We start from the raw sequence: 14,052 nt of genomic DNA on the forward strand, positions 1-14,052 counted from the left end.
GTTTTTTTCTTGTGTGAAATGGTACATCTAAGAAAAAAATCATGGAGTTGAATCCAATACTTTTCATGGATTGTTTAACTTTTAGAATTTTATGATATTTAAATTTTTTGTTCGCTATTTTGTTCTTGTTATGCAAACTTCGGGATCTAATTTCAAATTTGTTCCAAGGGCTTAATTTATATTGCTAAAATAAAAGTTTGAACTTGGTTTAATCATGAGTTTAATTAGTTATTAATCCATCGACCATGATTCCATTATGATTATGATTTTCCCCACCAATTAGTATGCCAAAAGAGGATGAGTTTGAATGCAAGTCCTAAACAAATTACGATAACAGATAATCCTCAAACCTAGGACCTAAGTCAAAAGAAGCGGTGAATTTATTAGAGTAGATTCCCCTCCAACCTAGCACCTAAGTCGAAGGATTTTTGTGTTATACAATGCAATCCCCAACCTTTAAGCATGTTTCACAAAGCAACTTCCCAAAACTTAGAAGAGGATCCATCATTTGTTATTGAAAACAATGTCCAAGTTATTGTCAATATTGAAATGGATATTGAAGAAACCCCTACCATTGACATCAAAGTGTACTTCGTGTTGCATTAAAACTTGGAGACTATTGTCACCCATTTAATTATGAGCAATTTATATGATTACACTTAATCACACATCTTTCCATTGAGAAATCCCTAATATAGTCCTCAATATTTAGTATTTAACTAAAGAATTCAAATAAATCATGATTGATGATGTGTGTTATCACTTAGAGCTAAAATTGATATATGTAACTTTTCATCCTAGCCCGATGACAAAGGTCAGTGCTAGTCTATTTTTGTTTTAATTTTCTTCCCTTAGAATCTGAAGTTTTGAAGAGTTTTTTAGTCAAGTTATTCTCAGCTCCCATTGGTTCCCCTCCATCTACCATTGTTTTATAGCCACCTGTTATCTTATGTCAGTCACCGTGCCTTTTTGTAATTTCGCAGCGCAATCCTGATTAGGCAGTTTCGTAGCGCATCATTCAAATTTAAAACTGACAGCGCTGCGAAATCATGGATTCGTACATTTCGCAGCGAATCTTTCCCGAAATGTCAAGTCCATTAGGTGATTCATAGGCCGTGTCTTCTCATGTCAACTCATGTACCCCTCTTATCACATTTCACCACTCATTGCCACTATCACCACCACTAGATCTGTTGATACGCACGAATCATCATTTCCAAGAAAGACCACCGTGCATAAATCTTAATGATGGTCGTAAGTCTTGCATGAATGACAAATCTGCAAGATTACAACTTGAAAGATTTTAAGCGGCAAAATTTAAAATTCAACTACAAAGATAATCAAGCGAGGCTGATAATCAAGCGAGGCTGAATTCAAATAGAAGCTGAATCACAATTCCAACCGGAGCTGGTAGTCATTGTTTGCGAAGATTTGGAAGAATCAATGGAGAAAAAGGAGCACAGATCCGGCAAATGTCTAAGGACTGAGCCTGAAGGCTTAGATATAACGCTGAGAAATAAAGAGGTGGAGAAAGCATTTAAAAGGGCCGGGTGCTGGAATTTTTGTAAAAAGTTACAAGGAGGACACGCACAGGTAACTAAAGAATTTGCACTTAACTTCACAGGCTTGAATTCAAAAGTAGCCATGATAGAATTGCAGGTTTCGCCAGAAGTGATATCTACTGTGACAGAGATCCCACGAGGACAAGAGCAATGGTTTAAAAACTTCAAGTTTGACATGAATCCTTGCAAGGAGTTTTTGAAGGATGAATTTGTAAATGAAGATTTAAGTAAGGCAGTGCCCAGGAGTTATGTCAAAGAATATTATGCTCATTTACTCACCTGCATACAGAAATATCTGACTTGTGAAGGAAGGTATAACAAGGTTTACTCTTACCATTTTAAACTCCTTTTGCATTTCACCGGGAAGGTCTCCATAGACTTGCCTTTTTATCTTTTCCGTAGTTTGAGTAAGATGTGTGATAAGGTACAGCTGAGGAAAGAGGATTGTGAAACCTCTTTGTTTCATCATGGTTTGATCAAACTACTGGTTTTAGATGGGCTCCAAAAGGTAGACAGAGATTGGAATTCATTCATTTTTATGGCTGGCTTCAAAAGCCAGACTGGCCTCACTCCTCTACCTGCTAGAGATTTTACAATAGCTGAGCTCCAAACAGAAGCAAGAGCTAAAAGAGTTCCAAATTCACAAGTAAGAAAACAAGTGAAGCCACTCATCATCCAAGATCAACCTCAGCAATCAACTAAGGAAAAAGCTCATGGTAAAAAGACTGTACCTGAAACAAGCACATCTGAAGTAGTCTCAAGGATAAGAACAAGAAGCCAGATGAATAAGGAAAAAGGTAAAGCTATAGCAGTCGAAGAAAGTCCAGTGTCCAAGGGAAGTTTAAATGACTTATCACAGGCTATTGACTTTGAGCAATCTCTACCAGTTCAAATTGAGTTGATACAGTCAGAACAAGAAAGCACCAAGAAAGCCAAGGCCTCAAAAAGGCTTAAATTTGATGAGCCAGCTGAAGAGTTTGTTTTTAAACCTAGAAGACCTATGACAAGGAGATTCCAGCAAGTACAGGAAGCACTACCAAGAACAGAGGAAACAGGGGAAGGGACACAACGTTGGCAAAAGAAAAACACAGGCAAAACAGTCATTACATCTAAAGAAGATAATATAGCAGACCTGAAGAGCCAATTAGAATCAGCTAAGCATGAGATTGCCAAATTGAAGAAAGCTACTAGAAGACATGCAGTCATACAAGCAAACTATTATAGAATTAAAACTCTATGGGAAGAGAATGCAACTGTAGAAGTGGTTGATTGCAATACACAATCTCACACCTGGACAGTACCAGCAATCAAAGAAGCCAAGTACATCAGAATGATCAATATGCAACTGAGAGCTGGGAATAAGGTTATGAAGAAACAAATTGAAGATCTGAAGGCACAGCTAAGCCAGCTTAAAGGACTTGCTAAATGAGTTTTCATTTCAAGTAAGATTTTGTTTCAAAATTTTGATAAGTTTGCTTGATCTTATCTTTCTGAAGAAATCTAAATCCCTATTCGGCCTTTGGAAAATCTAAAGAAGTTTTTGGCAATCAAGCACTCGGTTAATAAAGGTCTCAGGTTAAAAACAAGTTGTTTTAAATAACTCAGCAGTTTCGTAGCGCGCTACGAAACTGCTGAAAGTGATGATTTCAACATAAATCAAGCAGTTTTGAAGTTGAAGCGGGAAAATTTTGAAGGACAGCTGTGTACAACGAGAACACCTGAAGTTACAACAGCCAATCAGACTAGCACAAGTGGAAATAAATAGTTTGAATCAAAAAGTGGCATTTTTTCATATCATAAGGAAATTGAAGCATGTATCAGACAACTTGAATACGTTTTCCTTTTTGTTTTCGAAACAGTGGATGACACATCATCAAATCAGGTTTCATAACAGCGGACAGCACATCAAAACGTGGCCACCGTCATATTTTGAGGGACAACAATTAAAAAACCGACTTATGAAGATTTGAAGATCATAAAGCCGAGAAGCAAGGATAGTCTCCTAATTTTTCTGGACAGTAAAGAAGATACAGCATCCAAGGTCAACATGGAGCATTAAACACCCATCTCAGCCAAACTGAAAGAGAACCAGATGTCATAGAAAGGAATCATCTTAATTATAGCCATCATGCATGTAATATGGAGTTAGAGTCATAGTTGATTTAGATCTCTAAAAACTCCAGTCAACACTTTGTTGTATTTATTAAGTAGTTAGAGTTTAAGAGTTGTCAATAATAGAAGTAGTTTTCGAATTCCCCTCATGCTGGAGGAGGAATCTCGATCAGTTAGAATAAGAGCTCTATATATAGCTGAAACAACAATGTAATCGGGGTTAGAAATTTTATGGAAAAGCTTGTATTTGGCCTATATAAGACTCATTTTCAGTAATACATGCTTGACTTTACTTCTCAGGATTCATGAAGGATTTTTTATGTTCAGAATATGTGATGTTGTCCTTTTCTTAATTCTTACAGTGGTATGGATGTATAATCACTCAGAATTCACTGAATGTGCTCTGACTTCCTGTATACATTTATAAACTGTGTGGTCCCATATGAGTTTATGTTCTGAATGTTTAAATGTTGAATGCCCTGACTTCCATGTAAGGTTGAGTTCATTGTTATATTGAGGTGTTGTTGACTCCATAAGCCCAATGGATAGTTGTTTAATGTGTTTACACCATTCATATTTTTCACAGTTGTTCTATAAGAGTTAGCCATCTTATCTTTAATCAAATTCATTAATCCATCAAGAGAGAGCCCTCTCGGGTTGAGGTGGCTAAGCCTCAGCCTAAAGTAGGTTTGAAATAGTTACTTAGAGTCAACCTGACTAGCAGCCTATCAGGATCTGATTTTGAGATAACAATGTGAAATGTTCCTCGAAATATTTTCAAATATAAATAATGCAAAAGATTTGTGTGAAAAGCTCAAGTCAACTTGCCTTATTTTTATTATTCTACCACAAATAGGATATTACCAATGAAAAATGTATCTCCACATACACTAAAATGCTCGTATTTCCATCAAGCTCGTGAACACAATGAACATATTATTTGGTCTTCCTGAAGAAATCAGAATTGTACTTGGTGAGACAATAAAAAACACAATGATAAATTCATTATTACAGTGATTCTCTCTATGAAATTTCAAATTCCAATAAGAAATAAAATATACTATTTAAGTACACATTACTAACCTAGAAATTAACCAAATATATATTTTGTCTTTCGTGCCCTCTCTCAATATCATATGTAACATATTTGAACCTTTGTATGTCAACATCCTTCCTCTCTAAATTATACTCAATGCTTACATGCATCTGGTTGCTTAGCAATGTCATTCCATTTCACTTGAGGCATGTCCCACCTAAGCAATTGTTTTAATAAGATGTACAACTCTTTAGCCTTCACATGTGATGTTATAGATAAAGTATCTAGATGATGTTATCAGTAATATCATTGAGCATTTCTACAAAAATGGTGTTATGAAATACATGAAATTGTGTGTGTGTGACACCCTCCTCCCACATTTACCCAAGCTAACCGATCCACTGGGGTAAAGATGTGACAAGAGGCTACTATTACGTGATTCAACTCCCCATGTACAGTTAAGGAAGTGCGATAAAACAAACCCAAAGTGACCTTACTCAGGGACTACATACCCTTCAAGAGACAACCAACCCTTCCAAGTGCTTAACCCTTGAGACAACTTGTCTTTTTGTTGAGCTAGACCCCTAGCCACTCCCATGACAAGCCATGCATGTGACTAAGGCCCTCTAGTCACTCCCATGGCAAGGCATGCCAGCAAATGTGGCCTCTTTCAGGCAATTGTGTGCCAACGACCCCAGATTATGTGCCACTTTTTCAGGGCCAAGACTCAGGCCACCGCCCAGAACTTCATGAAACTTCCATAAATGTTAAATAACCACGAATTAAAGATATTGATGAAAAAATTTGTACAAGGAATTAATCGTACCCCTACTAGACATGACAGGTATTTCGTCAAACATATCACAAATATGAAATCTACCGATCATAACAACATATCTAAGCATAGGGGTCTCATACTTATTTGAGATTCATAAGAAGAATTGATGCATTATCACAATAGCTGAATTATCATCTATTGGATCATATATTCATTCACAATTCATATACTAATCAAATCATGATGAGATTCATAACTAAGATTTGCGATAAAACTTGCTTATAACCAACATAATAACATATATAGAATGGACACAAAAACAACATATTAACAAGTACATTTACACATAAACCACAAGAGGAAAATATTTCTTATTAATATATGAAATATCCAACCAAGTTAGGGACTTCCACAAACCATCTGACCATATATTGGGCTGAACCAAATCTTTTTTTCAACCAGTCACCCCTATGCCATATTCCAAACATGAATGTGGGACTCACAACAAAACCAACCAGGACATCCTCAAGCTTTACTATATATCCCACCAATGGATTCCTAGGCCCGAAATCCTCATCAATACAACCAGGATTTACCACAATCCCACCAAATCACTAGGCCCTAAACAAGCATGGATGCCTCTGGATCTCTCCAACTAAACCGTGAGGAATTTTTTCATCTCAACCTCTTGGATTTACCATGTATCCCTCCATTACCGATCAAGGGATTCCTATGCCTAAGAGGTCTCCACCTTCTAGGCTTTACCATGTATCACGCCATTACCGATCAAGGGATTCCTAGGCCTATGAGGTCTCCACCTTTTGAGCTTTATCGTGTATCCTGCCATTACTGGTCAAGGGATTCCTAGGCCCAATCAAGGGTAGTCACAACCAGTATTTACCATATATCCCACCCTATGATTCCTAGGCCTTGTGATCAATCCTGACACCACCCCACTCAGCTTTGGATCCATCCAGAAATCCAAATCAACCAAAACAAGAGAACTCCATCACACCATAGCTATCCGAAAATGGAAAGGAAAGGTTGAAAACCATTGTCACACTTGGAAAAACCCATGCCAACGACAAAAAGAGAACCAAATACACACATGAATATACCATGCATACCAAAAATAGCAAGGAAATCATACATGCAACTCGATTCCTACAAGTAATCCCATTATAGTTGCTTAATCCTGTTCTCCCTTGCTTGATCTTTTGCTTCCTCTTTCTTTCTTCTCCTTCCTTTTCCTTCTTTCCTCTTATGTACTGATCCTTAGAATCCTTTTTATCATTGAGGCCCCTATTTTCTTCATTTTTTCCATCATTTTCCTCCTGATATGCAACATGTGACCTTTCTCATTCCTTTTCTCCTAATTTCCATTATTTTCATAAATAAAATTCCAATTAATGTCTCTTGGATTTCCAAAGCCTTTTCCATTTCCTTTTCCAATTTCCTTAGTCATAATAATCAAATGAACACCCACACTAGGATGTTTTGCCCAAAATTCAGCTTGGAATACATGTCCTATGACCTTGGTTATTATTTTTCCTTTTATAATTTTATTACATGGAATTTTGACCAAGGTTGTTATAGTGTGTGTGTGTGTGTGTGTGTGTGTGTGTGTGTGTGTGTGTGAATCCCATATAATCATGAACTCCTACACCGCCTTTATGTATTTCACATTATGGGATATAGTTTTTATCCTAAGTGTGCTCTAGATCCTGTTTTTCCTCCTTCTTGTCTTATCTCTTGGTGAAGTGTCGATCTAAGATAAAATGAGGTGGTTTCATTCATGTATTGTTATTTGTATTATTGGAATGAATACAAAGTGTAAAATATGGCTTGAGACCTTTTTTTCAAGTTCATCTCTTGTCTTGTCTTGTGTATTCTATTTCTTAACGTGGTATCATATCTCCTTTAGTCTTAAGGGCCTAATGTCTCCATGGTATTTTTACATAGAAGGTAAGGAATTAAATCTCTATGGTAGTGATCCATGAGAAAAACCATCCTACCTACATGAAGATAATGTTGATCTACATCCAATTAAGCACCATTTTTGGCAAAGAAAAGGTCCTAGTTATTTCATTTTCTCAATGTTTTAAGTGTAGTTGTTTTAATATTGTGATGGAGAATACATATTGGCATATTTAATATTATTCTTAAAAAAAGGATTATGCAATTTAGAGCTTATGGTATTTAGATTAATATTAGATCTTGCCTTCTTTATCTAACATGTGTAGCCATGGTTGTTATTTATTTATATTAAATTAACCTGAAAATAAATCTACATCGCTTATGATCCAATGTTAAGATTAGATCCAATATCTAGATCCTCTATCCATCAAAAAATATAGTTCTTTGCATCTAATCTTCAAGAAGTTTATTATGAGGCAAAGAAGAAAGGATTGGTAAAATGTAGAAGGGTCTCTGGATCTAGAATTTTGGCTTAACCTATAGTCAGCAAGTTGTGTTGTGGAAGGTTATTGTAAAGAATATTAATTGTACTTATTGCATCCAAATTATGCAGATGATCAAATAACAAAAAAAAATAGAGAAAAGAAAACCTTTATCATAATGTACTAAATGTGACAAAATATATTACATGCCTTAGAAGTTGTGTGACGCAAGTGTCTGACAAACCATTCCTAGCATTTAAGTTCACTAACAAAAATATAGAAAAGAGAAGAATTGTTTTGGAGCCTTCACAAAGAAGTTGTCTTTCCTTCTCAAGTACAAGTATATCAAAAACACCATCAAGATTGTCGGTGTCATCATCCCTTCCAGCATTATTAAATGTCTCTAGGATCAATATATTTGTCACATCTTCTTCAACTTTGTTATTAGAATCGTGATCTTCTTCCATAGGATCATTAACTTGATCTTCAATATTCACTCCATTTTCTTGAATAGACACTTGTACAACCATGTCTTCTTCCATGGGCAGTGCCCCAAGGAGTCACTCCTTTATAATTACAAACAATCAAGCAATATTAGTGTATATAACGAATATTGAAATGATACAAATGTTTAAAAATATAATATAGGAAAAAAAAGACAACAAAGTTAAAGAGAAAGAGAGCCTAGGTGAGAACGAGAAACAAAGACAACAAATTAATGATGAAATATTGTCACACAAACAAAATTGCGTATGCAAATACTACAAATACAAGGCTCGCCCAACTACTATGAGGGTTTCAATCTAGTTTAAGTTTCTTTGCAAATGGTTAGATGATTAGTATGCAATTTGAGGCTCTATAAGACATAAAATACTTTTTCTTGTACATTTGAATGAAAGAGATGTACTAGAAGATTTATTTGGTAAAAAAATGTTATTACATTTCATTTTTATTAATTTTAAAATATGGTTATAATTTCCAAGTATTGTTTTGAGAAACTCATGCACAAAATGTTGCAGATGGAGAACCAACTACAAAAACACAATATACTATGGACTACCAAACCCTCTCATATTTTTTTATTACTATTAATTTTTCTACTATTTGTGGATCCAATTTTTGTTACCAATGTTGAGCTCTATCCAATTTCTAAATGTAAGGAACTCTTTCCATTTGAAATTATTCATAGTGTTTAGAAACGTATTTCATATATTTAATCTTTGTAGTATCCCCTCTCCTAATCCTTACCATAACATATATTAAGAGAAGGTGGTTACTATGCCAACCCAATATCCAAGGTGTCATTTTGGAAATGGGGTCTAAAAATTTTGATCTCTTCCACTCACTTAAATCCTTACTTTGGACATCACCATTGCATTCATCTTGTCAAGACGGTTCTTGTGATATAAAACTTTACCTCGATCCTCCTCTGGATCAAGAGATGTGACCATTGCAATTCTGGAAAATTAGGAAGTGCTACATCATCAACCTGGCCACATGGGAGCCATGTGGCTAAACCCACCTGGCTAACCTACCAGTGCCACATGGAAAAATTTTATTGGTTCTTGACCTATTCATGGGTTTGGGTTCCACAACTCGGCATTGTGAATTAATAGGAAAATCATATGCATTTATGGATACATACACATACATATAGATATATATATATATATATATATATATATATATATATATATATATATATATATATATATATATATATTATCAACCACACAATAGGTCATTATCTGCGCAAATCTTCCCGTCTCCCAAGCTCTATTAAGCGACCCGTTGAAATTGCACATTTAACATTTGATCTCTTCCGCGCACACACACACACATATATATATATATATATATATATATATATATATTATGTCGCAAATCTTCCCGTCTTCTAAGCTCAGTTACCTGGCCCACTACAATTGCACGCTTAACATTTACTTTGGGGTTGGTCATCTGGGATGGCCTATCTATGGGCCCACTTCACTCCAGTAATAGTTTGTCAAGCTTGTTTGTATGACACCATAGCCTAACTGGTGTCAACGCACTCATTTTAAAGTGCACTCCTCTTCATACTTCCAGGGAATAACCTTCTAGCTTAGGTGTAGCATGGGGCCACACCTCTCACCGCACAACTTACTTGTGAATGGTCCATTATTGAATCCACACTAACGACCTTCCCAACCCATCCCAGTCCTTTTCAGCTTTGACATTTCCTTGCGCAATCATTTTGTAACCATCTGGGAATAAGAACACGAGCTGACATCATTTTGGATCTCCCTTCCACCATCGATCTCTCTCATTCAATCTCGGTCATCATCTTGTTAATTCTCCACCCAACCTTATGCAAAATTTGTGTTGATTCATGCGTCATGGCATATAGCTTAGCAATCAGACCTTGGATCCTTCGCATACTCAACCCAATAAATCTCGTTGGGTCCATGTATGAGGTTTAAAGGGGCTAAGGATAAGGCTTCCACCTGCGCCATTGCGAACTACTACGACCAAGGCTCGACCACGGTGGTCCTACCCAAAACTTGGACCATGAGTGATATGCTCAATCCTAAATCTAGTGGTTTTATAATAGATCCATGATCCAGGTGGCTCCAGAAAGACACACAAGACAAAGAGGGTTTATGAACACTCGAAAATCAAAGTGTTCATAATGATGTTGACCCAGGACCAGAGCGTAGATCTCGTCATCCTGATTCCAACAGTGTGAACAACACTCCAATCTGAGTCCGGATGATGAAGTTATCGCGAAAAGAGTTTGCCTTGGTTCCTTTGAAAAAGGAGGCATTTCCTCTAAAAATGGGTTTTTAGCCTTAAAAGGGAAAATCACATCGGAAGAAGTGCAAAGGGTGGACTTAAGGCTGGGCCTTTAGAACCCCCCATCGGCGGTCTCCGATATATCGAGTCAAAGGAAGGTAGGCACACGGTATCGGGACCTGGACAGAGCCGACTTGCGATTGTGATATCGGCAATCCAAACGATCAGCCGATTGATGATCGGCGTCAGCGTATGACAAGGGAAGAACCCTCGGGCCTCAGCGAATGCGATTGCGATATGCCGATCAACGACGCGCGATCTCCGCCATCGGATCGGAAAACAAATCAATGGCCAGGATTAAATCGGCGGTCGAGAGATCAGTGATCCCAGATACCAAGGGGCGATGCGATAGCGACATGCGATGCAATCTGGATCGTCCGATTAAGGAACAAATCAACAGTCCAGATCTAATCGGCATATCAGCGATCGACGGATCAGCATATCGGCAGATCAGCGATCGATGATCCCCGATATACAGGGCCATTGACAGAGCGATATGCGATTGCGATATAACGCGGACTCGATGGATTTATAGACCCGATTTCATGAAATTTGAAGTCTGATTTTTCAGATTTTCAATGTTTCTGTGTATTTTGATTTTGAACGAAAAAAATGCCATTTTTGTGGTTTTGTTGTGCCAGCCGAACCTTCCTTTCAAACAGCTTCTATTTTAAACCAATAGACTCCACATTTTAAGCAGCATAGTCACAAAAACATGTTATAAAACATGATGAATGCAAAGAGCCGAGACGAGAGTGCCCGAGAGCCTGAGTGCCAGAGAGCCAAGGAGGAGGTTGCACTCGACAGAGAGCCGTAGAACGAGAGGGCCAGACAAAGCCAGAGATAGCTAGACAGTGCCGCGAGTTACTCAGAGAAGCTTGAAAGCCAGAGTGTCGCAGAGCCACAAGGATTGATCGAGGCAACGCGAGAAGGTGAGCCAAAGAAATAGAGGGTCAAGCAGAGCCACAGAACTGCAGCGACATAGCCAAAGCACTAAAAAGCTAGATAGCCAGAGAGCTACATTGCAAAGAGTCTAGAACAGTCTTCTTCTTGCGATCGATGCTGTGAGATCGATGGTTCAACAAGCTTCAACACTTTGACAGCTTCTGTTTCAGATGCCCCTGATTGTGACAAGCTAGAAAACTATCGATGCAAGGGGAGCCAAAGTCCATATTGGTAATGGGCCCTACCTATGCATCGACAATGTGAACAACGTTATTCAGAGTCCATATTGGTAATGGGCCTTGCCTACGCATTGACAATGTGAACAATGTATTCACTGTGGATTATTTTTGCTAAGGATATGAACGTCAAGCTTCATATGGACCCTTTGTTGTGAGGTATATGATGTTTTCATGTACTTCTTCTTTATGCATTATGCTGCACAGATCCTTGATTGATGTTGATGCAGGATCTTGTTTATTACATGTTGTCATGATTCCTTGCCTGATTTGATGGGGAATCTTCTATGTGATGTACTTTTTGTCATAACTCATCATGTTATGTTTTGAGATCTCTTGTTGTATGTTGTTGGGATACTCTTGTTGTCCTCATGCATGTTTTGTTTTTTGAAATCCATTTTATGCCATGTTGGCGGATGTTCATCATGCATGTTTTTGTGTCATACTGATAGGATTCTTTTGATTGAGAGTTCCAGTTGTGGAACATCTCTTAGAGCCACTCCTGCATGAGGGAATTTTTCCTTGTATGATTGCAACATCATCTCTTGTGTACATCACCATTATTGACAGCACTTAATGCAGTGGCCTACACCATCTTGACACCGGGGCCCGAAGATGTAGTCCCTCCTGGACGAACTCCGTTATCAATGCTTATGTTTTCATGTGTTAATGATTGTCTTGTTCCTTTTCTTTTCCGCATGCAGATGTATTCATTAATGTTCTTTAAAAATGCAATTTATCACATCACGAAAGTAAAAGGTCTTGGAAGGGTCCTTCTACACACCCAGACCTAGATCAAGTGGTATCAGAGCGATCTTTGTGTTGATGTGTATTGCAGTGTGAACAATGACAAACAATGAAAGAGCGATATATGAGACCATGGTCAACATTTCCAAAAGAGTGGAAATCATGTATGAAACTCTACAGAAAGAGACAAAGGAAAAGGAGTGATTACAGCTTTAGTTGAAAGCCACAAAAGAGGCCATGGAAGAACTGAAGCATAACAAACAAAATCTTCAAATAGAAAATGATGAATTGAAGATGCGTCTACATGAAGAGAAAGAGGAAAATCACAGTTTGCTACGACAGCTGCAAGCAAAGGACGAGGCCTTGGAAAAGCTGCAGCGAGACCCATGTGAAGTAAAAATTAGTTCTCCATCTTCATGTATGTTTCCTGATGATGATTTCGTTGTTTCTCAAAATCATACCACAGGAATTGGCTCCAAACTATTGAAGAAAATGGGGTATGAAGGAAAAGGCTTGGGCGTTAATGGCCAAGGCATTGTCAATCCCATCAAAGTAGAGGAATTACCCATCAAGCAGGACTTGGGTATGTCAAAAAGGAATTTAGGGAAAGTGCCACGACAACTCGCGAACCAACAACAACGGATGATGAGAAGCCCTCATCGATTCTTTCCAAATCGAAAGAGGAGGTAAAAGACGTTGATTTCCTTTCGATTTCGCCTTCACATAGTATGATGTCTATTGGAGATTTGGAGATCCCCATTACAGGGAAAAACATGAGCCTCCTTAGAAGGATGAGGCACGAGGAGAAAGAAGAACTTGGTGTTAATAACCAAGGCATAACTCCACCTTTGGAGGTTGTGCACGAACATCCATTTGCAAGCTCGAGATACACTAAAGGAGAGTGATCGGAGGTGTCAGATTCGTCCGAGACATCAATGAAATCGTCGAGGAAAGAGAATGATGGGAACACATCCCCATCATCCCATGGCAGTTTCCATTGCAGGGAGAGAGCTAAGGCAATCTCTCATTGCCATACTGACTTCAGAGACAGCAAAGGAAGGTATAACCACTTTCGATCTTCGAATGTTAATTTCGATTATGATCATGTTGATAATGATGAATGTAAAACATGGCATCAAAAAACATGCACCTTTTTTGGATTCCATAACCATACAGTTTCTAAGTGTTGGAAAAGAATGGCAGCACTCAAAAATATGAGGCGTGAAAAACCCTTGCAACAGCAGGTTAAGCAGATATGGAGGAACAAAACCTACTGTAGTCATTGCGACAGAAATTGCCATCAAAGAGCCACTTGTTGGAGGCTCCATCCAGAGCAGTGCCTTAAAGACAAAGCGACAGTGCGTGAACCAGGAAGAGCAGTTGTTCGACAAGCAAAACCGCCACA

Source organism: Pinus tabuliformis, chromosome 1_2 (assembly GCF_031772625.1).
Source record: "Pinus tabuliformis cultivar Carrire ecotype Pingquan chromosome 1_2, CPIR1, whole genome shotgun sequence".
NCBI lineage: Eukaryota > Viridiplantae > Streptophyta > Pinopsida > Pinales > Pinaceae > Pinus > Pinus tabuliformis.